This window comes from Herpailurus yagouaroundi, unplaced genomic scaffold, assembly GCF_014898765.1.
Source record: "Herpailurus yagouaroundi ecotype Mexico unplaced genomic scaffold, PumYag 139, whole genome shotgun sequence".
Classification (NCBI taxonomy): domain Eukaryota; kingdom Metazoa; phylum Chordata; class Mammalia; order Carnivora; family Felidae; genus Herpailurus; species Herpailurus yagouaroundi.
Genome location: NW_024412394.1, coordinates 13,109,569 through 13,134,743, shown reverse-complemented (window position 1 = coordinate 13,134,743; position 25,175 = coordinate 13,109,569). Strand labels below are relative to the sequence as shown.

Genomic DNA, 25,175 nt, shown 5'->3' with positions numbered 1-25,175 from the left:
GCAAGCAGTGACAATGTCTATCAAGTGATGGCTGACAGGCTGATTTTACTGACTCCGTTGTGATAATTGTCTGCAAGGATGGTGCTCACCCCTTAACTGGTTGCTTTTGCTGGTCACTACTGAGAATCAAGATGATGTGTGAACTGAGACTTGGAGAAGGGCCAAGTTTTATTTAAATAACACTACATATTTCTCTGGATTTTTTTTTTTTTTTGCTTTTTATGTTTTTAGTGTTTCATTTTTGTCATCACAACCAGCCCTTCCTCTGGGAGAAATAAATTATGGTGACTTCACAGAATATCAGCCAACGTTAACTGTTCTTCCCAAAGCTTCTTTAGTTCAGATGCTCGTAATTTCTTGCACTTAGGAATTCTACCTCAGCACAGTCTCTCTCCATTCCATCCTGCATATCCTGCCACAGAGGTCTTTGGGAAATGCAGTTCTGACAATGTCACTCTCCTCAGTGAAATGTTTCCTTTGCACCCCATTGCTTATCTCCTTGCTACCTAAGGGGTAGTCCATTCTGGGACCAGCTGCATCACACATCACTTGGGAGCTCGTTAGAGATGCAAATTCTCCATTCCTTCCCCAGACTTAGTGAATCTCTATTTTAACCAGGTCCCTGGGTGATGTGATAGGCACATTACAGTCTGAGAAGCCCCGACCTAAGGAAAGCAGAGAAGACCTTCAAAGTTTGTTGCTTTTCATCCCGTCCATTAGTTTTTCTGGTTGTACTGAACACCTTCTGTTTCCCCAGTATGTGAGAGCTCTAAAGCCTACTTACATTTCTGTGTGCTGTGTGTCCAGGAGGCTGCCATTAATCCCCTCTACCCAGCTACCATTGCGGCCTAATTAGTTACCCCTTCCTACCCCTCATCCAGTCCGCCGCAGACCGAGTGTCTCTCAAGTCTATGCCTTTATGGCACTTGGTGAAATGCTTCTGTCATAGCCCTTAGCACACTAAATTATGGTTGCTGTGCTTATTTTCATCCATGAGGGGTTATTGGTCTTTTATTTCTGAAGCTATAGCCCTTGAAACCATGCCAGGTGTATACCGTGTGTTCAATCAATGTTTACTGAATTCGCGAACAAATGAATGAACAAATAAATGGATATATTGTTTGAAGAACCCAAATTAGTTACCAGACTGAGGTCTAAAGTGTGCGGCTTTCCAAGGAGATTGCCAAGCCCCACAACATTTTGCCCTGCTATCTTTTACGAGATTTTGCTGAATTTGTTTTTTCCACCAAGGATTTTGAGTACCTACTATGTGCCATACCTTTCGGAATCTATTTCTTTATGTCTCTGTGGGCAGGCTCTCCCATTAGGTGTTTCTCTACCTGTGCCCCTCCTCCTCCACCACTCCAAGTCAGAGACTTACTCGGTTTTCAGCAACTATGTGCTGAGCACCTTCCACATATCAGACACTGTGCTATGTGATAAGGATACGATGGCAAACGACACAGATGCGAATACTGCCACCATGAAGCTCCCCGTACAGAGGACACGTTCTTTATTATTCTCTATCCCACTTCTTCCTGAAAGGGATTAAGAAAAACTGAAAGTCCAATATGTAATAAATATTGGCATATGCAGGTAAAGGCATTGGGCACCAGAAGGCAGTGTGATTTAGCAGAAAGAAAGCTGGGCTGGCCTTTAGTTAGTCCTGATTTAGTCCTGCACCTGTAAACTCACTTACCATATGAACTCGGGTGGGGCCACATCCATTCCCTGAAACTTGATTTTCTCAAACGGTGAGCAGGGCACAGAGCTCTAAGGAGGAGAAGCTCTTGCTTTCATGAGAGGCTCCAGGGAGCTTATGCACTCACCTTCTCTCATGCTGCATGGTTATTTGAAGGGCAACACTGACAGAGAAGAGATCTTAAGGGAGTCATTGCATTACTGTGCCATGTGTTCGGCCATCAGGCACAGTGTGGCAATAGTTCCTAGGGAGCAGTGCCCTGCAGCTTAAAGAAACCCATTTGGCATTAGTTGCTGGGTATAGAGCTGGTTGAAGTAGGGCAGCTGAGGAAGGGGGCCATGTCATCCTCAGGCAATCTCTCTTTTTGGAAAGCAGCCAGAAGACGGGAAGACTGTAGTTCTATCAAGCAGTGAAGGAAAAATCTAAAAGCTTAAAGACAGCCCATCCCTGACCCCCACTGTGGCACAGCTACAAGGATTCCCTTTTTCTTTTTTTCCACCCAAAGATGTATGTCTTAACCATATTTCACCTAGAATCAGATGTTGTGCAGGACATCGTAGCCTTTGTCCCCATAGTTTGCGCTTCCATGGGATGCGTGGACAGCTGGGAGGGAAGAAATACCTCCTCTTTGTGCCACAGACACAACCACCGTCTGAAGCAAACCGCTTGGGTAATCTTGGGTAATGACTCTTTCCTTCTTCAAGCCTTCTTGTCTTGCTCCATCATCATCTGGAGCTTCCAAAGGAAAGGCCGCCCAGACTTTCTGAATTCCTTCTTGCTTCTTGTCACTCATGCACCTCTTTGCTTCCATACTCCCTGCACACACACACACACACACACACACGCACACGCACCTTGTCTGCAGTTGCCTTTCAGGAGTCAGAGTGTTTTCTGCTGGTCATTTCCTAACCTCTCCAGGGAACTTGACTCTCTAGTAGTAAACACAAGTTACTTACTTGCAACAAAACGGATATCAACCTACATACGAGATTCCTAATGACCTGTCAGCAGTCTTACAACGTACCTGAGATCAACCCTGGCCATACCTGGTCAACATTTCTTGTTTAATCAGAGGCATGTGGTGGGCTACAAAGAGGCGGCCCTGGTTTTGGGTCCCCCCTCTGCCACTTTTTAAAATAAGTGGCTGTATCTTGTCAAGGCTTAGTTTTGTTTCTGAAAATGCAGATAATCTTTGGCACACAACGTTGTAGAGATGCATCGGCTTCAGGATCGAATATGTTGCCTCGAGAAATACATCAGATCTTGAAAGAGGAGGCTGGCCAAGATGGTGAAAATGAGAAAATTGTCATTTGCAGATTGGTTGAAGGAACCAGGAGATATCCGAAGTACAAAGTTGCCCTTGCAGCATGTGAAGGTTGCCTTCAAATCCTTAAAGATCGCTCTATGTGCGAAAAGAAGTCAACGGAAGACTGATGAGTGGAAATTATAGGGCCACGAGTTTTAGTTCCACGTGTGGAAGGGCTTACCCACCATCAGGACTGTCTGAAACAGGGTGGGCTGGCTGCCTTGCGGTGTGGTGAACGCCCTGTCCCAGGCAGTATGCCAGCACCCTGGAGGCCCACGGCCGGGGTGTTCCCAAAGGGATGCCCGCACTGGGTGGAGTCCGGGTGATGACCTCTCGGCCCTTCCTGCTCAAAGCCACCAGGAGTCTTGTGATGTCAGGGCCCCAGCCCAAACCACCAAAGGAGGGTTGCAAAAAAAAAAAAAAAAAAAAAAAAATCATCAGGCTGGAGAGTGATCTTAGCTGCATTTTCATTAGTTAGCTCTACACATCTGCAGCGATCATTTCTAAATAGGGCCTTTGCCACAACAATAGAGCTACGGTGGACGTCCAGGAAAAAAACAAAAAAAGAAATGAGAACAATGAGGTGGGAAAAGTTCACCTCAAACCGCTCTTCTTGGGTTACTCGGTAACTAGATTGTGGGTTACTTCTTGGGCTGCAAACACATTCTTATTTGATGGAAAATTGCCACATTCTGCTACTTTTCCCGCCAAACTAGGGTCAGGCAAGTAACAGCAAGACTCAGGGCTTTGTCTCCGATCTCTGCCTTATCTATAAAATAGAAACACTACTCTATGAATATGTATTCTTAGCTATTCAGAAATCTAATTTTAAGTGCAAACTAAGTGCTTCTACTCTCCTCTAAATTTCGGGGACCACAAGCAGAATACTCTTAGGAAGAGAGGAGAACTGGCTGGGGCTGTCTGCCTGCTCTGAGTTGAGGTCTTTAGCCCATCTTTCCATCCATCTTTCCTTTGCTAAACGAGCCACAGCTGGTAACAGCCTCTCTGCCAGAGAAGGACCCCGAGACTTAGGGCAGGAAGAATTTCGCTTAGGTGGGTCCTGTGTGTTTGCATCATCTATGGCTGGGTGGCCCTAGGCTTCTTTGCTAATACCCTTCCTGCACTCAGAACTGGCTGACATGTGGTTTTGAACCCTCACATCTTCTGCAGTCACTTATGCAGCAACTCAGTATGCTGTGCTTCTTCCGTCTTGTCGTGGAGTCACAGAACAAAAGGACAGCGGTCCTTCCAACAGAAATGGGTGTCAGAAAATGCTAACGTTTTGTCAAATCAAGATGAAACCGTGATATATTTTATTCTCCGGGTTTACCTAAAGGTTTGCTTTCTTAAAAGCCAAGTGAAAAATAGAACCCTTTGAAATAGAATCAACTGTGCATGCATGGCAAAATCATAGAAACCCATGCAGACCAGTGTGTTTATTTTTAGATGCACATCAGCCTGGCCAGCATAGCAAAGCAACTGTCTAATGTCCAAGCTATGGCCCTGGGAATTTCCTCTAACAAGGCTGTGTTTCCGTGCATTGTTACAGTACAAAGGGCAGGAGGCCTGAGTGGAAGGCTCATGGTAACCCCGCCCAGAGAGAGATCTGGAACCTGTCACTCCCTTCGTCTACATGGTCCTGAGTGCCGGGGTCAACATGGAGGTCGCCCGCCAGCTCTGGGCAGATGCAAATGAATAGACATGTATGATTATTTCATCTAAAAATACCCCAGAGATCAGTGATGGCATTTCAGAAATAAAGACTCAGCTTTCTATTGGCAGCTGAGGATCTAATCCTCACCCATGCCATGAAGTGGATTCTGGTCTAGCCCAGAAACAGGGATGTCATTCAAAGATCCTGCATTTGACTGCATTTAGTAAAGGGGTTGTCAAGCATATTATAGTAAAAAAAAGTTGGGGCACCTGGGTGGCTCAGCCGGTTAAGTGTCTGACTTCGGCTCAGGTCATGATCTCACACTTGGTGAGTTCAAGCCCCGCATCAGGCTCTGTGCTGACAGCTCAGAGCCTGGAACCTGCTTTGGGCTCCACGTCTCCTTCTCTCTGCTCAGCTCCATCTCACGCTCTGTCTCCGTCTCTCTCTCTCTCTCTCTCTCTCTCTCTCTCTCTCTGTCTCTAAAATAAATAAACAATAAAAAAATTTAAAAAAGAAGATATTTTGAAAAAAAGCATCCATGTACATACATACAGCTACATACACACACACACGTACAGAGAGCAGGTGATCAGAAATCTATCTGAATCACCAGGATCTTTGCTATTATCCTAGGGTCAGTTTCTGTTCCTTGATTTATTCATCTACAAAATGGATGCAACAAACCTCACATCCTATTAGTTTGGGGAGGAATAAGGTGCAATATCACGAATAAACTGACTCAAAGTAGACTCTGGCTCAAGGTTTTGCATTTGGGGCCTAATATGCTTTGAGCTCCTGACAAGAAATGACTAAAACTATTGACCATCAAGTCTGGAGGGCTTTTCGTTGTTGCTGTTTTGGAGGTCGCTGTTTAGTTTTTGTTTGTTTTATTCTTTTATTATCTTTTTGCCACTACAGAGAGAGAAGCCATTAGGTTTCTTACTTCATTGACACATTTTGCTAGTAGAGTTTTTATCTCTTGTCAGGCTGTCTCCACAGCTGGAGAAGGTCACTGCATTAGTACTCAAGGTTGCAACACTCAAAAGTCGTGTCTGGGGGTCACTAGGGAAGATGAAGGAGTAGGTCTCAGGTCTGTGCAGGGCGGTCCATGGCCACTCCGTGTGGGGTCTGTGACCTGCATGCTAGCAGCCCCGTGTGGGGACGAGGCCCCTGTACAATCAGGCCCGAGGGGCAAGGAGACCCACACGTACGAATAGTAGTCCTGGGCAGGGATCCCTGGGCTCAGCCAGTGGGTGGATGTCCAGGCCCCCTCCAGGCCCGCAGAGGCAGGAAAAGGTGTTCTAACTCTTTGGTGAAAATGCAAGAATGTTGTCAAAAACGCCTTTATGGATTGTTTTGTTTGCGAGTGTTTATTATCAGACACCCCCTCAGGGGTTCACAGGGCAGGTTGCGAATGTCCGAAGTGGGGCCTGGGAATTTCCTTCTACAAAGGCTGTGCTTCCTCTCTTTGTTAATCCTCAGAGAACAAGTGGAAGCATTACTAGAGATCCTTACTTAACCCTTTCTCCTGCCCACCACTCCTGTGTCCCCGCATCACAGAAGAGTCACGTTTCCAGCCTTCGAAGAAGAAGAAAGATTTCATACTTGGGGGGGGTGTGTGTGCACCTGCAGGTGTGTGTGTGTGTGTGTGTATGTGTGTGTGTGCGTCAGTGTGCATGTGTGGGGGTGGAGGAAATGGGTGATAAAGCACAAAGCATCTTATCTGAAAAGCTTTCATTCAGTATCACAGCGTGCACGCAGTCGTATTTCAGACCCAGGGAAATGTCTGCTTTCTTTACCATATATGCCTTACAGAAAAATGCTGACCCGATTTCAGTTCCCTGACCCCAGGGTAGGACCCGCCTAGCATGACAGCTGCTGTTCTTGTTTGGAGTCTGCTTACTGGCTCATGCAGGGCACCACGAGTTGAAATCGTCCAATCAACTAAGTTATTTATTGAGCATTTACTACATACTTAAACCCTACTAGGCACCCAGGGAAAGCAGAAGTTCTGCCGGCAAGAAACTTCAAGAATATATGACAGTTACACATACACACACACATGCACACACGCACACACACATACACGCACTCATATGTTATAAGTGAGGATGCAAAGAATCCAGGTAACTGTATAGTCTAAGTCTAGGGCAATCAAAAGAGATAATGAACCCTCGCCCAGCTGGAGCCTCTAATTATCACTATTTTCACGGTGACTCCTCTGTCCACAAATCTCCAAGCCAAGTGCGTGAGTGCAGGTAGACACAAATGGGTGCCTACATACACACGCACATCACTCCCAGGGGACAGCTCTGCTTTCCCAAAGGAAATAACTCCCTTGCTTTCTCCCCACTAATTCCATGAAAGGATCGTTTCCAACACTCAACTCTTCCTCCTCCTTTCCTGTCTCAAGAGAAGAGATGACCTTTCCCTGCGTCCAGAGGCCATCTCTCCTCTCCCTCCCAGGCACCTCCAGTGGCCTCGGTACTCTCCTCTGTGATTGGCTCTTTCCCATTATTATTGAGTTCTACTCAGGTCCTTCTTCTTTTTTTATTTATTTTTGAAGGAGAGAGAGACAGAGCACGAGTGGGGGAAGAGCAGGGAGAGAGAGGGAGACACAGAATCCGAAGCGGGCTTCGGGCTCTGAGCTGTCAGCACAGAGCCCGATGTGGGGCTCAAACTCATGAACTGAGCCACCGACCGAGCCACCCAGATGTCCCTACTCAGGTCCTTCTTAATTCGAAACTACAGGAACAGCAGATCTTCCCCACCCCACACTCCTCGTTCATCTTCCATTTCTCTCGCCAAATAAATTTTTGAAGAATTTTGGATGTGCCTGTCTTCAAGTGGTCACCAGCCACGCACCTTGAAAACTGCTCTGTTCTGTCTTCCCATGTGCCCTCCCCCCGTGCACCTTGAGGAATGCTCTTGCCAGGATTCTCTCTGACCTCAGTGTCCCCGGACACATCTCACTTTGTTGCCCACAGCACTTGTTGACGACCACCTCCCTCAGTCTGGTCCCTGCCTGCTAGGACACGACAGTCTCACTCTTCCTTCCCTCGCTGGGCCTTCCCAGTCTTCTTTGTAGGTTCCTTTCGGTCTGCTCTCCCTATACCTTCCTGATGGCCATGATCTGGACCACCTTCTCCCCTCCATCTGTACCACCTCCCTGCTGCACTCCATTCCTCTGTCTAGAGTCCTCTCTTCTCCCTTCTCTGTCAAGTAAACTACTTGTCCTCCAGAACCCATTTTATTTATTTATTTATTTATTTATTTATTTATTTATTGTATTTGATTTGAAAGAGAGCACACATGCAAGCAGGGGAGAGGGGCAGAGGGAAAGAATCTTTATTTTTTTTAATGTTTTTATTTATTTTTTGAGACAGAGAGAGACAAAGCATGAGTGGGGGAGGGGCAGAGAGAGGGAGACACAGAATCTGAAACAGGCTCCAGGCTCTGAGCTGGCAGCACAGAGCCTGACGTGGGGGCTCGAACTCACGAACTGTGAGATCATGACCTGAGCCACAGTCGGACGCTCAGCCGACTGAGCCACCCAGGCCCCCAGAGGGAGAGAATCTTCAGCAGGCTCCACGCTCAGTGCAGAGCCTGATGGAGGGCTCCATCCCACGACCCCAGAATCATGATCCTGAGCTGAAATCAAGAGGTGGACACTTAACCGACTGAGCCACCCAGGCACCCCTCCAATCTATAGAGTCTTTCAAGGAGGCTTGGCAAATTGATTACCTTTTCTAAGCCTCCCTCTCTCAAATGGGAATCGCCAAGTAGTTCACAAATTGTGGTGACAATTAAGTGACATTGTGCAGGAACGATTTTTTGAAAGGCCCTCAGCACATACCCTGTGGTGGAGTTGCTTCTCTGCCAGAGCGATGATTAATAATAACAACAAAATATCATCAATGCCAACCCCTGAGGAACAGGGAGATTAAACTTACATAGCTAGTCAATGGTAGAGCTGGGACTTGAGCCTAGGTACTCTGGTGCCAGAGCCCCTGCTCTTAACCTCTTATAAGCACCTCTAATCATGTGCCGCCTGGAGAATTCATTCGTAACAAACGCTGATTGAGCACCAGCCTACTCTATGTGCAACACTGTGCTGGGTCCCAGGCGCACAACAGGAGACAGACAAGGTCCGGCCTTGGGGGTGAGAGTCGGGGAAAGGGGGACCACAGGGCAGAGGAAGAACCCACAAATAGACCATTACAGTGCAGTTCAGGAAGTGCTTTGACAGAGTAGTGAGGGGCAGAGGTATACATGCAACCAGAGGGAGTCAGAGGCAGGTTCTTGGAGGGAATGACCTTGACTTGGGCCTTCAAGGACCACGTGGGGGCGTCAGGCAAGTGACACCTGTACCCCAGTGTTTCTCTGAATGTTTTGATACGACAGGCCTAGGCCTGGGAACCAGGCAACAGTATTTTTCTCAAAGTGAGAACCACTATGATAAAAAGAGAGAGAGAGATCATGCTGTATCTCAGTGGTTATTAAACTTTTGTGTGCCTGAAAATCACGTCTGGGGAGCTTGTTTAAACACCAATCACTGGGCGTATCCCCCGAATTTTAGAATCTGAAGGTCTGAGTAGTCTCAAGAATTGGTATTTCTAACAAAGTCCCGGGTGGTGTTCGTGCTGCTACTGGGAAGAATCTCTGATCATATAGCCAAGAACTTACACCAAATTATTTGGGTCATTCTCAAGCTGCATTAAAATTTGAAAATTCCTGCCAGGATGCATGACTAAGTCTCTTACTTTCTTTGCTATAATGCTCCTTTAACTTCTAAATATTTCTGTAGTTGAAGAAAACTTAATCCAAATATTTCCCATATTCGGGCTCATTTTGCTCTGTAAGTGGTTCAAAATACGGTGACTTGTAGGTTTCTTTGGAATTTCAACAATCAACCCTTTGAAACTTCTGTTTGCAAAGCAGGAAGTCACTTGTTGCCCCAAGCAAACACTTAAGTCAAGGGTTTGTCCGTTTGGAGGGCTTTACAGCCTCAGCTTTTAAGCAAGTTTCTCTACCTTTGAAAACAGTTTGAATCTGAATCTTTACGGAATGGCCTGTGAACAGTGGAAATAGGCGATTGGTGTCTTTGAGTATGGCCAGCTGGCTAAGGCCAACCTATGTCCCAAAGGTTGTTATTTCCTCCTCGAAAGATATGGCAGGAAGAGGCTGGGAAACCCAGAATCACCCCAAACAAAGGAGGGGTGAAAGGGTGGATGGAGAGGAAAGGATCCTGGAAGTTTAATGCTTCCTTTTACTTACAATAAAAAAAAAAGGTACATTTTTTACTGTCATGGTCACAAACTAAATTTTTACACCAAAGATCTAGAAGAAAAAGGTTGATGTGAACAATAGCCGGTGGCCAAATGAACAATCATTAACATAAATGAGTGATGAATCAAAGCGAGGCTCCCAAGAGCAGAAATAAAGACAAATCACAGAAAACCAAGTTTCTGTGAGGGTTTTATTACCAGCCCAGTAGCTTAAATTCCTCTATCTATAATATTAAAATGCAATTACCATTCTGAATATTTGGAAGCATCTGGACATCCTCATCCATCCAAAGTAGATTCAATTCCATTGACAATCTCGGTTGCAAGTGGAAGAAATGGGCTAAATACCCATTTTAAGATATTTTTTTTTATACTACCCCATTTTGCCCCTTCGTTTACCAGCAAAATTAGTTACCAGGGCTCTGCATTCTACATCCTCACAACAAAAGTCAGCATTCACTGAAAATCACTTTTGAGTTATAAACAATGAGCTCAAAGTTATTCAAAGTTATAAACAATGAGCTCAAAATTATTCAAAAAATAATTGAAATTAACAGTAACTATATAAAAAGGAAAGAAGCAGAAAATGGCTTTCACTGAGCCCAAGAAACGAGACGCTTGCACCAGCGTGCTCTATCCCCTCATTTATTTAATTTTCACATAAGGATTTTAGTCAAAGTCTCCCAAATATATCGATTTGGTTGTCTGCTTAGATAGTTGCCCTGAGCCTCCACAAACTCATGGGGCAGCCAGTGCTCTCCCATTGCTCGATGTCGTCACCACACCTTTGAGCTGCCTGAGTTCTAATCCCTGCCTGGACTCCATCCAGATACCTAGAGCTTGACCACTCAACTGCCCTGTTCAAGCAAGACTCCCACACCTACAGGCAGAGAAGATCCCCTAATTGAAGGAGGGAGCAATGAGTCCTTGAGACTTCTGCTTTGATGTGATGTGAAAAATGGAGAAAAATAAGGTGAACTTTGGGGGGAGGAGAGGGCTTACCGTGGAGCTCTTTGTGGTTGAACATAGCTGGTTGTCCCTAGAACAGAAGTGTTCAGAGTTGATCTTATACGAGAGCCACCTAGAGAGCTTGTTAATGATGAAGATTCTGGACTCTATCCTGAGACACTGGAGAAGGTCACATGCAGGGTCTGGAAGCCCTGGTCAGTACACCCCCAAGAGCTTATCAAGCACTCTCCCCATGAGAATCACCAGGACCTAGTCTCAGGTGCTGGTTCACATCCACCAAGATGCTCCCTCTTATGGTGAGAAGAGCAGGTATGCTCCAAGGTTTCATCCATGGCTTGGGAATGTAGGGGAGAAAAATGGGTCCCTGGCTGAGTGTGAAAATTGCACTGACAAAGACAACAGGATAAAGCATATACATTCATTTAACATAAGTTTTAGATGATATGGAAGCCTTTCTAAAGAAATGAGGGCCTGAAGAAACAGAACTGAGGGCCTTTGAGCCAGGTATGGTGGTGGATGGAGAGCCATGGAAAGATGTAGTAGGACAGAGTATGAGCCAAGTATAAAGACAGAGACTCAGCAGGGCCTTCTTGCTCAGTCTTCTCAGTGTCCTTCCATCTTGGGTATGGAGGGTAGGGTGTACCTCTTCCATGAGGGTCTTCTCATCTGCTCCAGGGGAGAAGGGCTGGGGAAAATCAAGGGGATCTTGGGGCGCCTGGGTGGCGCAGCCGGTTAAGCGTCCGCCTTCAGCCAGGTCACGATCTCGCGGTCCGTGAGTTCGAGCCCTGCGTCGGGCTCTAGGCTGATGGCTCAGAGCCTGGAGCCTGCTTCCGATTCTGTGTCTCCCTCTCTCTCTGCCCCTCCCCCGTTCACGCTCTGTCTCTCTCTGTCCCAAAAACAAATAAAAAACAAAAAAAACGTTGAAAAAAAATTTTTTAAAGAAAATCAAGGGGATCTTCCTGCTTCTGCCACTTTCTCACATTCCTTCAGCTTAAAATATTCAATATGCCACGATGCCATATTTGGAGGGTACTGAGTCCTGAACTCCATCGAAGAACAACTCCCCTCCCGTGGCCTCATCTACTTTGGCAGGAACCCCACAAGTTGCTCACTATCATCAGCCTCCTAGATGTTTGAAAGAACAAAAACTTACAGAAATACACAAAAATTATTTGCCAGTCAACAGTATTCATCAAGGGCTCTCAGAATGTGGGAGGGAGGGAAGCCATCAGGCTCAGCTCTGATTTTCTGCTCGTGAAATGGCATGTGGGGGGTGGGATGAGGCCACCAGAAAGGCAGGGAAAGAGAGCACGGTGCTTTAGAAGGCGCCCGGAGCATCATCATTCTTCCAGCAAGAACGTGCTGAGAGAACATTGGAACTTGTCCGGCAGGCTTTCCATGGTTAAAGAGCCTACATGCCTCCCAAACACACAAAACTAGAAATCGTGTTAAATCGTGTAAACTGTAAGTCATGTTTATTCAGAAACTACATGTTCTAGAAAACATTTAAGGTTGTCAATACCTCCTAACATCACTTTGGAAGTAGGATGGTAACCGATGGAGGGCACTTTGCTTGGGAAGACTGGGACACATGCTCGGAAGTAGAAGCTGTGATGGGTCTGAACTGCTCTGTTTAAGACACATAAGGAAAAAGGACACAGCAGGAAACCCAAAAAAGCAAGAGGTCTGAATCTCTGAGGCTAGGTAAGGGTGGGATAAGGGTCCGAAAAGGGATTTTCAATAACATGGGAGAAAGAGGGGCGTGATGCCACCCCCACCAACACACAAGCTCGTGTGCATGTGCATACACGTGCGTGCACACGCGCACATTTTTAAAAAACTTTTTTACTGCTTCTTATTTTTGAGAGAGAGAGAGAGGCTCAAGCAGGGAAGGGGCAGAGAGAGAGGGAGACACAGAATCGGAAACAGGCTCCAGGCTCTGAGCCATCAGCCCAGAGCCCGACGAGGGGCTCGAACTCACGAACCGTGAGATCGTGACCTGAGCTGTAGTCGGCTGCCCAACCGACTGAGCCACCCAGGCGCCCCCTCCCCCGCCCCCCACCACACACACACTTTATTGCACTGGGCTCTATGTTTCTACATAGCGTTTTTGCTCCTCTGATATATAACTTATTTTTTTTTTTTTGGTCTATATTAAAAAGAAATGACATTGTCAAAGGCTACTTGAAAGAAGTAGAGGCAGTTAAGTCAACAGGGCACCAGCAGCATCAAGAAGACCTTGGTTGCCTCCCCTGGGGCACGAAGGGGCAAGAAGGTTGATGGTGGGGTGTCACAGGAGACTGGCGACATCTGTGGCTGGGGCAGAGGGAGCTCCCCAGAATTGGGCTGAGGGTGGAGGAACACAGCCTCCTGCCAAAACCGCAGCCCGGCAAGGAAAGGAGGGAGCAAGTAGCTGGCTCCCCTTTCTTTCCATCCTGCAGCCTTCTGCTGGGATTTCTCACCCTCCCGGTCCTGCCATCCCCTTCTGAGATGACAAGCCACCACGAGGTGTGGGGTCGGCCTCCGGGGCACACAGCAGGGCAGCAAAGGGCAGAGGGGGACCTGGAGGCTTGTCAGCACTCTTCCCCAACTAGAATGCGAACTCAGGGACAGCTGTTTTAGTTATCTTTTCTACGCTTGACTCCAGGGTCTAGGTTAGTGTCTGGTTTTCATACATATTTGCTGAATGAATGAATGAATGAATGAACGACGCATGACTTAGAAGAAGAGACATACGAAAAGAGGGTTTCAGCCATGACGTAGAGTGCGTGATGCGAATCCACACAACGTCGCCATTACCATATTTAAATCCGTCCTTGCATGTAATGCTTCCGTGGGAAGGGATATTCTGAGGGGCAGGTGCCACAGGCAGCAGACCCAGAAGAACAGAATGAGAAGGATACCTGGCATCTGATCCCACACGTATCATAGTAGTAAGTTATCCCGAAGTTCACTTTATGCGTTTCTAAATCTTGCTCTACGGGCAGCTAGGTTTGACTAACAACAGATGGGCCCCAGCGCTGTCCATCCAGCAGCACAACCACGATGTTCTGAGGGTCGTGCTCCAGGCCCCGCAGATGCTAGAGTCCCGGGAGGGCTCAACCCCACCCGAGGCAGGACACGGGGCCTCGGCCATGAGGCCACTGTGCGTTCCATCCTCTCCAACTCAGCTCGGAGACTGAGTTTCTTGCCTCCAAAATAGGACAACAGTGGCTCCTCCCTTAGGCAGTTGTGAGGCTCCCTCGGGGCTCGACCCACTGCCTGACAGGGTGTGAACACTTAGTAGTAACCAGAAGGATCGATTCTTGTGCAAGACGTGGTCTCTAATCTTGAGAGAGGTGTGGAAAGTGCTGCAGACGCTCTGCTCTCTGTGCATGTTCTCGATTAGAGACAGAGGGTCAGGAGGTAATAGGACAGCCGGTCCCAGAGGACGGCTTCACCCCTGTCCTCAAGCAGGGCTTCCTGCTTCCTTCCTTTAAGTCAAGTGAAGCTGAAGCTGGTTTCCCTCTGACCCCTGATCAGAGCCACACACTACCTTTTTTTTTTTTTTTTTTTCAGGTGGCCTGGGGGCCTTAGAACTGTATTGAGAAAGAGGAGGGTGCAGCTCTTCCTTCCTCTGCTCAGGGAGAGGTTTCCAGATGGAGCTGAAGTGAGGAGCAGGTTGAGGCCTTGGGACAGGCCTCCTGGGATTCACATGGCCTTCCCTCTCCAGCTCTCCTCCACTTCCGTTTGCTCGTGGCTTCCTCCACCCCCTGTGGGTCTGTATCCCCGACAGGGCTGCTTCAAGTTCAAACAGATGAGGCTAGTGAACGAAGAGAGAACGGGCGACCCTCTGACGCCGGGTCTCCCGGGGCTTGCGTGACGAACTTACAAGAAACCCTCTGGAATGGGTAGCCCCCGAGGGCGGGACGTGGTGACAGGCCCCCCTGGCTGTAGGCAGCAAGGTGGCACACTATCTGTAGAGAATTTAAAATCATTAACGAAACCAACGAAAAGCCTTTAAAAAAGCTATCAACACATACCAGCGATTTCAAACGATGTCAGTGACGAAATACTCTTCCTAAAAGGTTTTCTGTTGGTCTAAGTTCTGAACAATGGCCACCGTCCCTGGTGAATTTCAGCAATATAAGCTCCTAATTATATTTTCATTCCTTATTTTTCAATAAAGATTGTATTCTACATAGAACCTACTTTAGAAAACTCTGTAAGAGAGTGACTCCTGACACAAAGGGACTCAGCTACATATGCTTCTTCCAAAATAACTTCCTTGTAACTGTCTGAGCTTGTTTGAAGTGTCTCTGGCCCCTGGACATGACATGTCCTTGTCTTTGAACAGAGATTAAAAGTGAACAAGGTTGGGGCGCCTGGGTGGCTCAGATGGTTGAGCGTCCGACTTTGGCTCAGGTCACGATCTCACAGCTCTTGGGTTCGAGCCCCGCGTCAGGCTTGTGCTGACAGCTCAGAGCCTGGATCCTGCTTCAGATTCTGCGTGTCCTTCTCTGCCCCTCCACTGCTTATCCTCTGTCTCTCTCTCTCTTTTTCAAAAATAAACCATGAACAAGGTTATGGGGCGCCTGGGTGGCTCAGTCGGTTGAGCTTCCAACTTGAGCTCAGCTCATGATTTCACGGTTCTTGAGTTCGAGCCCCACGTCGGGCTTTCTGCTGTCAGCACAGAGCCTGCTTTGGATCCTCTGTCCCCGTCTCTCTCTGCCTCCTCCCCTGCATTCACTCTCTCTCTCAAAAATAAACAAACCTTAAAAAAATGAACAAGGTTAACGGGGTGGTTGTATAGACAAAGAAACTGAATGGGAGTCGCTTCAATTCTGTTACTCTACGGGACCACACTGAGTTTTTATTCATGTTTAAAACTTAAAACAGTGAAGCCGAGTGCAGACTTCAGATTGCACTCTTTTCATCTGGCAGATACAAATTTTAGTTCCCCTTGAAATGTTGTATTGAATTTTAATATTTTCAAGTGAAACGTTTTCTTGGTTGTTTTAAATCTGAATAATTTAATCAAGAAAGTACGGATTATTACTGAAAATAACGTTCTCCTCTAAAAGAGGGAGGGGCTAGTGAAAGATCTGGTCCGGAAATCAAACATGCTGGATGTGCCCAGGGTCCAAAATGCCCTGAGCTGGCTGCTACATCTTCTCTCTGGTTTCGCAATGCGGAGAAGGAGGAGTGTGGCATGGGTATACCTGTGTGTGCGTGTGTGTTTGTGTATTAGTGGGTTTAGGGAACCAATTCTCTCTTGGTCATTTCTTGGTTCCTGGAAAATTTTGCTTTAAACATAGAAATATACTCAAATATTATTCCCGGTAGTGCACATAAATAATCCCGGGACAGGCACCTGATGTATAAGGTGGCTCTGGCACTTAAGAAGGGACAGTGCGGGAGCATTTCTAACTTACTAGTAAGTGATCCAAAGACCAGAGGTCATTCATAAGAGGGCCCATATTTGGTGAGAGCCCAGCAGGTTCAAATAGAGAGTCCCAGACAGAAGTGCACCCTATCTGTGTATACATGCTGTCACGTAAAGCACAAAGCTCAGATCTCAATGGCCCTAAAAATGGAAAATTGAACATTAGAGGAATTCAGGAAAAGACTAAGAATAATATGTGGTTTTCCCTCTCTTAACGTTCCAAGTCAAATGAAGCAAACATAAGGGGTGAGGACCTGGAATAATCATGTCCTTGTTGATATGTAGCTGTGTTTTGTGTGCTATGTATGAGGTCTAAAAATAGTTTCGTGGTGCCTAGAGGCATATTCTGATTTACGGAAGGCAAGGTATTTAGGAGATGACTTGAACTTGGAAACCTAGACCCCGCATTGTCCTGGGATGGACCATGGAGCTGTGGAGAGATGGGCAGCTTCCATGAATTAGGGTGACAATGTGCCCGATGGTGGGCCACTTCAAAGGGCAGTAGCAGCCTCCATGAGCACCTTTCCCCTAATGTCTTACCCATCTATTTCTGAAAAAAACCCAAAAAGTGCAGGCTGGAACCCAGAGCAACTCAACTACCGGGCCAACTAGAAGGTCAGACAGACTCTCGGTTTGCCATAATGGTATGAAATGGGAACAGATCGGTGAGTAAACAGGGTGCCAAAGCGATGCCATATCCGTGGCTTAGATTCGGGGACATGGGGAATTTAATACATCTACTTTTAAGCCACTCGAAGTGAACAACTGATGGTTTTCCCAACATTAAAACAAACAAGTTGTTTTGAACAGGAGCCATTTGACTGAGTAGTAGGGGTGATATCTGGAAATTATGTGTCCTTACCATTTTCGTTAAAAGTAATTCACTACCGGTGACATAAAACATGGTGTTCTTGGTCTAACAAGATCTTGCTAACTATGGAATATTCAGGTTTCCCGGAGCTCGTGAGCTCTGTCATTTTTCAGCGTTCTGCATCTCTATGCTTTTAAAAGGCACATTCTTCCTTTCCCCAGGGAGTTTAACTTAAGAAGCTCTGATTAATTTTCATTTGTGATTCATTTTCCATTCTCAACACTGCTGCCCCCAATTTTATGCTTCTCCTCAACGGGGCTGAATTTCAGAGTCTTCGTTGTTCTTCACAGACACAGGCGTCAACCAGTCTCTTTCCGATTTCTTTCTCAAGCAAACACTGTCATTGTGCCTGACATATTATATATTCTTGAAAGGGCATTTAAAAAGGATGCGTTATTCTTTTGAAGAACTGAGAGAAGTGTTAGTTCAGAGCCATAACTGTTAGATGTGAAGCAGAAGCTGAGAGCAGTGACTCTGGAGGAGGTGAGATGTATACTTGGGGGGAGGGGTGGCAACTTTTGCCACAGAGTGGCCTTCTCTGGTTGACCAGAGCTGCTATTGGCCTATTAGTGTTACCTTCATATTGCGGGTCTTGGACATTTTATTGAGCATCTGTTATGTGCCAGGGATTTCTAGCCCTACCTCAGAAATTACTTCCACTGTTTGCCTAAGATGATGGAGTACCTTCCCTTTCGTGTAGATGGGCTCCTGTAACCCTATTAACAAGCAGGGAGTCATGCAGGGGGCATTAGTGTGCACAGTGTATTAGCAAAACCATGCTGTGACCTTGCCTTTGGAAGTACTGAATCCCCTGATGGTGTGTATCTGGCCAGCTGAAAAAGACAGGATGATAAAACCAATCTCCTCTTGGTCGATTTGTTCATTAAGCAAATATTAATTGAACACCTACCATGTTCCTTTTCACAGTTACCTAGTATTTTAGTTCATATTTTCTTTTATAATCCCATCTGTAAGTTAGTCATTTTTGACTAATAATTTTTAAAACTAATAGTTTAAAGATAGTTCTTAAACTTTCAGTTCTTGAGTGTTCAATTTCCCTCTTTCTTAAATACATCCTTAGCCTAGGTACATGGATGCCATATGAGTAAGATTGAGGGAGTCTGTGAACTTGAATGAGAAAGTACCTTTATTTTCACTAACCCCTGATTGAAATCTAGGACTTCCTTTAATTAGAGACATAGACAGCAAATCACTGTAGTATTTGCTGTACGTACGACTTTGTCACCAATAAAAATTCCAGATAATTTTACATCACATCACTAGGTTGCAGATCCTTAAACTCCAGTTAATTTCATTACCACTTAAAATTGTGTAGTTATTAAACTTGCGCCATGAAATCTTTTAATCGAATATATTAACAAAGAAGTCAGTGTATTACTAAGTCACATTATGTTTTAATATCTTGATAAGCACATTGCAAGGTAATTATTTTCCTTTGTAACCCTATGTATTTTGTTTTATGCGTTTATTTTTTTATTTTTGTAGTTGCTGTTTTAACGCATTTAAAAACATAATCCCAAGAAGGATCAATAGTCCTGACCAGATGCCCAAAGGAGTCCACGGCGCAAAAAATATTTTCACCCCATTTTTGTAGTACTTTCAGCCAGAGTCAGTGAGATGCAAACTTTTTCAGTCTTTATATGTCTAAAAAGATCTTTATTTTGCTCTTGTGCGTGAATGTTCTTCCCAGTATGGAGCCAGATGAGGTTGCCTGGAAGAAAGCACAGGTGAGAAGGGACAGTGGGACCCTGGACCAAATCTGGGGCACGCCAACTTTTAAACATCAGATAGAGGAAGAAAGGCCACGAAGGAGATTGAGAGGAGGAGCCAATGAAGTGGGAGGAACGCCAGAAGGGTGGGTGTCACAGTATTCTGGGTTTCAAGGAGGGACTGGCCAACTCTGTCAAATGGTGTTGCAGGTCAAGGAAGGTGAGACCGGCCAATGGACCATTGACTATGGTGACGTGGAGGTCATGGTGAACACCGTGAAAGCCACTTTGCGCAGTACAGTTGACCCTTGAACAACAGGGATTTGAACTGCACAAGTCCATTTATACATGGATTTTTTTTTTTTTTTGAGAAATACCGTACATTACTATAAGTATATTTTCTTCTCCACATGACTTTTTAAAGAACGTTTTCTTTTCTCTGGTTTACTTTATTGTAAGAACACAATGAATACTACATATAGCATACAGAATATGTGTTAACCAACTGTTTCTGTTACAGGAAGGCTTCCAGTCAAGAGTAGGCTATTAGTAGTCAAATTCTGGGGGAGTCAGAAGTTATTTGCAGATTTTCAGCAGAGCAGGGGGTCAGTGCCCCTAAACCTCTACATTGTAAAAGGTCAGCTGTGCCAGTGGAGGAAGATTGATTTGATTGAATTTGGGGCCAGAGAATAAGAGTGAGAATGTGGAGACAAAATCTATGTACTCAGTTCTTTGCTCAAAATTTGCTATAATGGTGAGCAGGAAATGCTGCAGTCAATGGCGACAGAGAGAGACAGAGAGAGAGAGAGAGAGAGAGAGACATACGAAGAGAGATTCTGGAGCATGTTTGTGTGCTGTTGGGACTGATCCAGTGCTGAGGAAGAGGAAATGGGACCCAGAGCCAAGTGGAGGAAGAGGCAAGCCATCAGGAGGAGCAGGGACACATCCTCTCAACCCGGAGGGAGGGCCAGAGAGGGCAGTGCAGGTGCAAGAGGGTTGAAAGTTTGTGTGTGGGGGGATGAACATTCCCATTTGATTGATTCTGTTTTCTCAATAAAGTATGAGGCAAGGCTCCTGCAAAGAGTGAGGAGAGAAGAGAAGGAATGAAACGGCCATTTTGGGGATTGTCAGGCTATGTGATTGTAGCAATTCCACCAACAATTAGCAGAAGGTTGTCCTGATGTTATAGGTCTGCCCCCAGATGCAAATTAGAACCGCTGTCTGAAATACATCCTCTGTGTTCCCCACTTCTCTCTAGCTTCATCCCCCTCTAGTATCTTGAGTCTCTCCCATATGAAAGTTTCCTCGATGACCTACACTAATTCAAGCTTCTATACAACTCACTGGAGATTTTTCTGTTGCTTCTCAAATCCTGCCACAGTTGTGACAGCCTATACTACTGATGTCACCTGGCCCCATATATTCCAGACCACTACAGTGCCATTCACTACACTCTCAGTGCAGCTACATTCCAGTTTGTTAAAAAGAACATTTAACTTTCAACATTGAACTTTCTCCCATGAAAGAATATAGGCGCTGGAAAAATTGGGCTGACTTATTTCAGGCACCATGTCAGGCACTCATTATGACGTGAACCAAACATCCTAAAGAAAAATCTGCAAGTTTAACACAAGTTTAATATCGTCTCTCTCTCTACTCAGGAATCATTACTCTATCCTGTATTGTGCAATTGTCCCAATTTAGGCATAAGAGGAAAGCTATCTGTATAGTATCTAGCGGGGTCAGGGGAGGGGCAGGCACCAGGGCACAATGTTGAGAGTCCTGTATGGGAAGACAGAAGTCCTAAACTCCAGTTCCGGCTCTGACACTACTGGGTGTTATGACCTTGGTCGCCCCTCAATGTCCCTCTGACATCAGACAGCTGGAATAATGATCACTGGACTCCTTTTACTATGATATTCTTTGATTCTTACTTTTATCCTCACCTGGATAACTCTTCAACTCATATTTATCTAGTGGTTTTGGCATCATAGCTGTCTGCTAATCAACTTGATAAAAATCTGAGGAAATTATGTCTGCAATCAGAGGCAAAAATGAGGGAAATTTTCTTTTGGGGTCAGGAGTGCTGAGACCCTGAAAACAGTAGAGAGCAATGGAATCTGGATAAGAGTTGCCCTTATGGGGACAAGATTTTGCAGGCCCAAACTCAGGCCTTCCACCTGTTTGCAGGTGGCCCTCTCTGTTACCTGAGGTCTACGCTGCCTGCTGATGCAGAGCAGAGCATGTGCTCCCCAGATACACAGTGAAGAAGCAGAGGTTAGAACAGGAGTGAGCGTGGACAGAACATGTGCACTTTCTAGTAAATGCAGCTGCTTTCTAAATAGATTCCTTCTAAGACCAATGGAAGAAAGAATCCCCGTGTCCTCAAATAACCTGTTCATTGCCGTGATGCTGATAGAAGCTTTGAGGGAAGGACTGAAGGGAGAGGAGTCAATGACAAATTTGGTCAATCAATAACTGATGTCATGTGTATCACAGCTGCAGCATGTGGGTGACATATGTCATGCTGTGGGCATCTGCAAGGACTTTGTGCTCTATGAATCACATGTCACCTATGGGAGCTGAAGGTGGAATCTGAAGGCTGGGGATGGCTCATCCTCTCCATTGATGGTCAACCCTCTCCAAGCAATGGTCAATAAAGGTCAAAAGAGGGCTGTTGATGACATCTCTATGGAGCCATGTCCTAAATCTGCCTCCACGTCCCCCATATGCTACCCTTCCCTCTTCTGGGAAAATGTAGGGGAAGTAATGTTGGGTGTGGAGTGCAAAACAGGGTTCCATCTGGAGTGTGCCTTTGTGCTTTGCATTTCTGACAGAAGCCAGAGCCATCACTGGAAGCATAAGAAGGTGGGTCCACTGGAGCTGTCAACCGTATCTAATTGGTTCAAAAGATGGAAGCTTTGGGATCTTCCCCAGCAAACTAATCTAAGTATCTGAAAGACACGAACACAAAGAAGGTGTAATAACTCTATTGGTGGAATGGACCCAGTAACAGCACGTGCAGATTAAACCTGAGAGTCCCCAGCTGACTGTAAATCTGACCAACTCCAATTAGCAGAGACTCTGCCAAGATACACACACAAAAGATAAGAATAAGACCATTTGTATACTATAAAACTGACCGATTATTTGTTGGTTCCTTCCTTGCATAAGGACAGGTCAGTGCCAGAGGGGAATTTTCCTGGCCTTGATATAGAAACACCAAAAGAGAGCTGACCCCGGGCCACACGGGGTCAAAAGGGTTACCAACATCTGGTTGTAGATTAAAAAACCAGGGCTTACCCTGCCAAGACATGAAGGTGGGAGTGTTTTGCAAGTTGAGCCATTATGTACTTTTGGACGTACTTCTGCTGTGTATATAGTAATGCTATGGCATTCATGACTTTGTGTGTGACCCTTTCAAGTACTCTTTTTTAATGAACAAAATAAGCATCCCTGCCCTCAAGGAGCTTACATGCTAGAAAGGGGGATGAAAGATGGAAACAGACAATAAACACAACAAATAACTACGTTAGAATGCGCGAGAGGTGATATGTGATGCGGGAAAAAGTTGATTGGGGTGGGAGGATCGGAAAGGCTGAACTATGAACTATGACAATTGGCAGAGGCCCCACTACGAAAGCTCTGTTTGGACAAAGGTGGGAATGAGGTCGAGGAGGGAGATGTGAGGATATCTAGGCAAAGAGCATTCCAGGCAAAGAGTACAGCCAGTGCCAAGACTCTGAGACGGAATTGTGCCTGGCTCGCAAGGAGGCCAGCATGGCCGGAGCAATGTGACCAAGGGGAGAGAAGTAGGAGAGGAATTAAAGGAAGAAACAGTGGGAGGCCCACAGATGTGGGGGGTGTAGGCATTGCAGGCCACTGAAGGAACTTTCAGTTTGACCGTGAGAGATGGGAGCACAGGATTGCTGAGTGTCGCTGGGCATCATATAACGTACTTTTTGTGAGGACCATTCTAACTGCATTCTTGCACAGACACCAATTAAAGGCAGTGATAATAATGCAGTCAAGAGACAATGATGGCTCGATGAGAATGATAGTAATGCAAAAGGTAAGAAGTGCCCAGTGATGTGGATATTTGGAAGGTAGAGATGATAGGATTTGATGACAAATTTATATAGAGTGTACGAGGGGGAGCTTAAGGATGACTCTTAGAGTTGTGGTCTGGACAACCTGGAAGGATGGCCATGTTCTTTACTAAGATGGGAGAGACTGTTGGAAATGCTAGTTTGGGAGGGCAGATCAGGACTTTAGTTTGGTCATGTTCAGTTTGAGATCCTACTGGATATCCAGATACAAAGTAGGCAGTTGGATATATGGGTCCGGAAATCAGGAGAGAAGTCCGTGATAGAGATATGCATTTGAAAGTCATCAGCACAAAGATTTAAACCATAAAACTGCTGGAGATCACGTGGGGAATAAGTGTCAACACAGAAGAGTTGCAAAGACAGGGTCATGGAACACGCCAGTGTTAACAGGGGCAACGAGCAATGGAAACCGAGGTGGGGAAGTTTCATTTTCCTTTTGCTTTTATGGATCATCTACTATATGCCAGCACTAGACTGGTTGCTAGGCATACAATAAATAATACTAGTCTCTGCCCTCAGGCTGCTTAAAGTCAATCCATCAAAATAATCATTTGGATGCAGTGAGGTAATTGCAAAAAGACATGTACCTGGTATTATGGGTCCAGGGAGAAGGAACATGTGTCCCAGGCTGGGAGGGCAAGGAGGGTCCTTGGAATAAATAACACCTATAACTTAAAAGGAGACTAAAAGTTACCCAGGTGAGCAAGAGGGAAGGGCAGAGCAGTGAAACAGCCTGGAGCCTGCTGGGAATGTGCATTAATTTGGGGCTGACATTTCTGCCTGAGAAAACAGCTCTGTACGGAATGAGGTTATACCCTCAAGTCCTAAGAGACATGTCATGCCAACAAACATATATAACATGACTGGTGAGTTAGTTACCACTGGCTGCACCACTGAAGGATGGTTGAAGAAGCTTGGGTTCATCTTTCCGCCAACTCCAACATCTTAGAATTCAGGAGAAGGGCTTCTGTCACAGCCACTTGAATCCTTAGCTGTGACAGGGCAAAGTCTCCCCGTCGGCAGCTGATTCTGGGTTGCAGCCGAGACCATATGGTGGTTCCATTTTTTATTTGTCTTTGTTTTCATTGTAAAGTGAGTGGGGACAAGCACAGAGTGTTCCTAGCAACAAACGGGACTTTGGGTGAGAGAGGAATTGCTCCTCAGGGAAGCAAAGGAACAGCCACCTTGACAATGCCCCGTTCCATGTCAGAGAGCCAACTGTGCCCACAGCCCGCTCCCAACCCACCCAAAGCAGGAAGTCTTGGAGCATTTTAAAAGAAGCATTTACTGGGAGCTCACTCTGACAGCGGGTGTTTTTTAAATTTGTGTGTTGTTTTTAGTTTATTTATTTTGAGAGAGAGAGAGAGAGTATACACAAGCAATCACAGAGGGGCAGGGAGGGAGAAAGAGTCCCAAGCAGGGTCCACACTGCCAGCCTGAAGCCGAATGCAGGGCTTGAACTCATGAGCCATGAGGTCATGACCTGAGCCGAAGTCAAGAGTAGGATGTTTAACCGACTGAACCACCCAGGCGCCCCAACAGCAGGGTGTTTCTTAAGGTAAGATGGATGCAAGTCAAGCTCCCTGGTATCATTACTTGTTTTGTAAGTCTGAGGTCTGCAAACTTCCTTTTCACCTGGAGTGGGCTAACGGGCCACCTGACATTTACTTCTAGCCTGCAATCCTTTTCCAAAGCGGTCAGCCAGTAAAATTCTTTCAGCATCCTTTATAAGTACCACATCCACGTCCAGTTTCCTCCTATTGTTTCTTCATTCTTCTCCAACACACCTACATTTATCCTAATCTACATTCAAGTCACCCCCAAAGGAACCAAATATCATGATGAAAACAAGATGTATACCAAAGTCCTCTTCAAAGTGCCAATCTCTGGGCGCCTTGGGTGGCTCAGTCAGTTGAGTCTCTGCCTCTTGATTTCTGCTCAGGTCATGATCCCAGGGTCGTAAGATCGAACATCACGTCGGGCTCCGTGCTGAGTGTAGAGCTTACTTAAGATTCTTTCTCCCTCTCCTTCTGCCTCTCTCCCCTGCTTGTGCTCTAGAAAGAAAGGAAAGAAGAAAGAAAGAAAGAAAGAAAGAAAGAAAGAAAGAAAGAAAGAAAGAAA

The 25,175-nt window shown here is 45.8% G+C and overlaps 1 protein-coding gene across 2 annotated transcripts in view; it reads left to right on the top strand.

Annotated features, from left to right (window-relative positions):
- ADGRF5 (adhesion G protein-coupled receptor F5) overlaps window positions 1–25,175 on the top strand; it is a 100,305-nt gene that overhangs the window by 980 nt on the left and 74,150 nt on the right. The gene's annotated exons all lie outside the window — the stretch shown is intronic.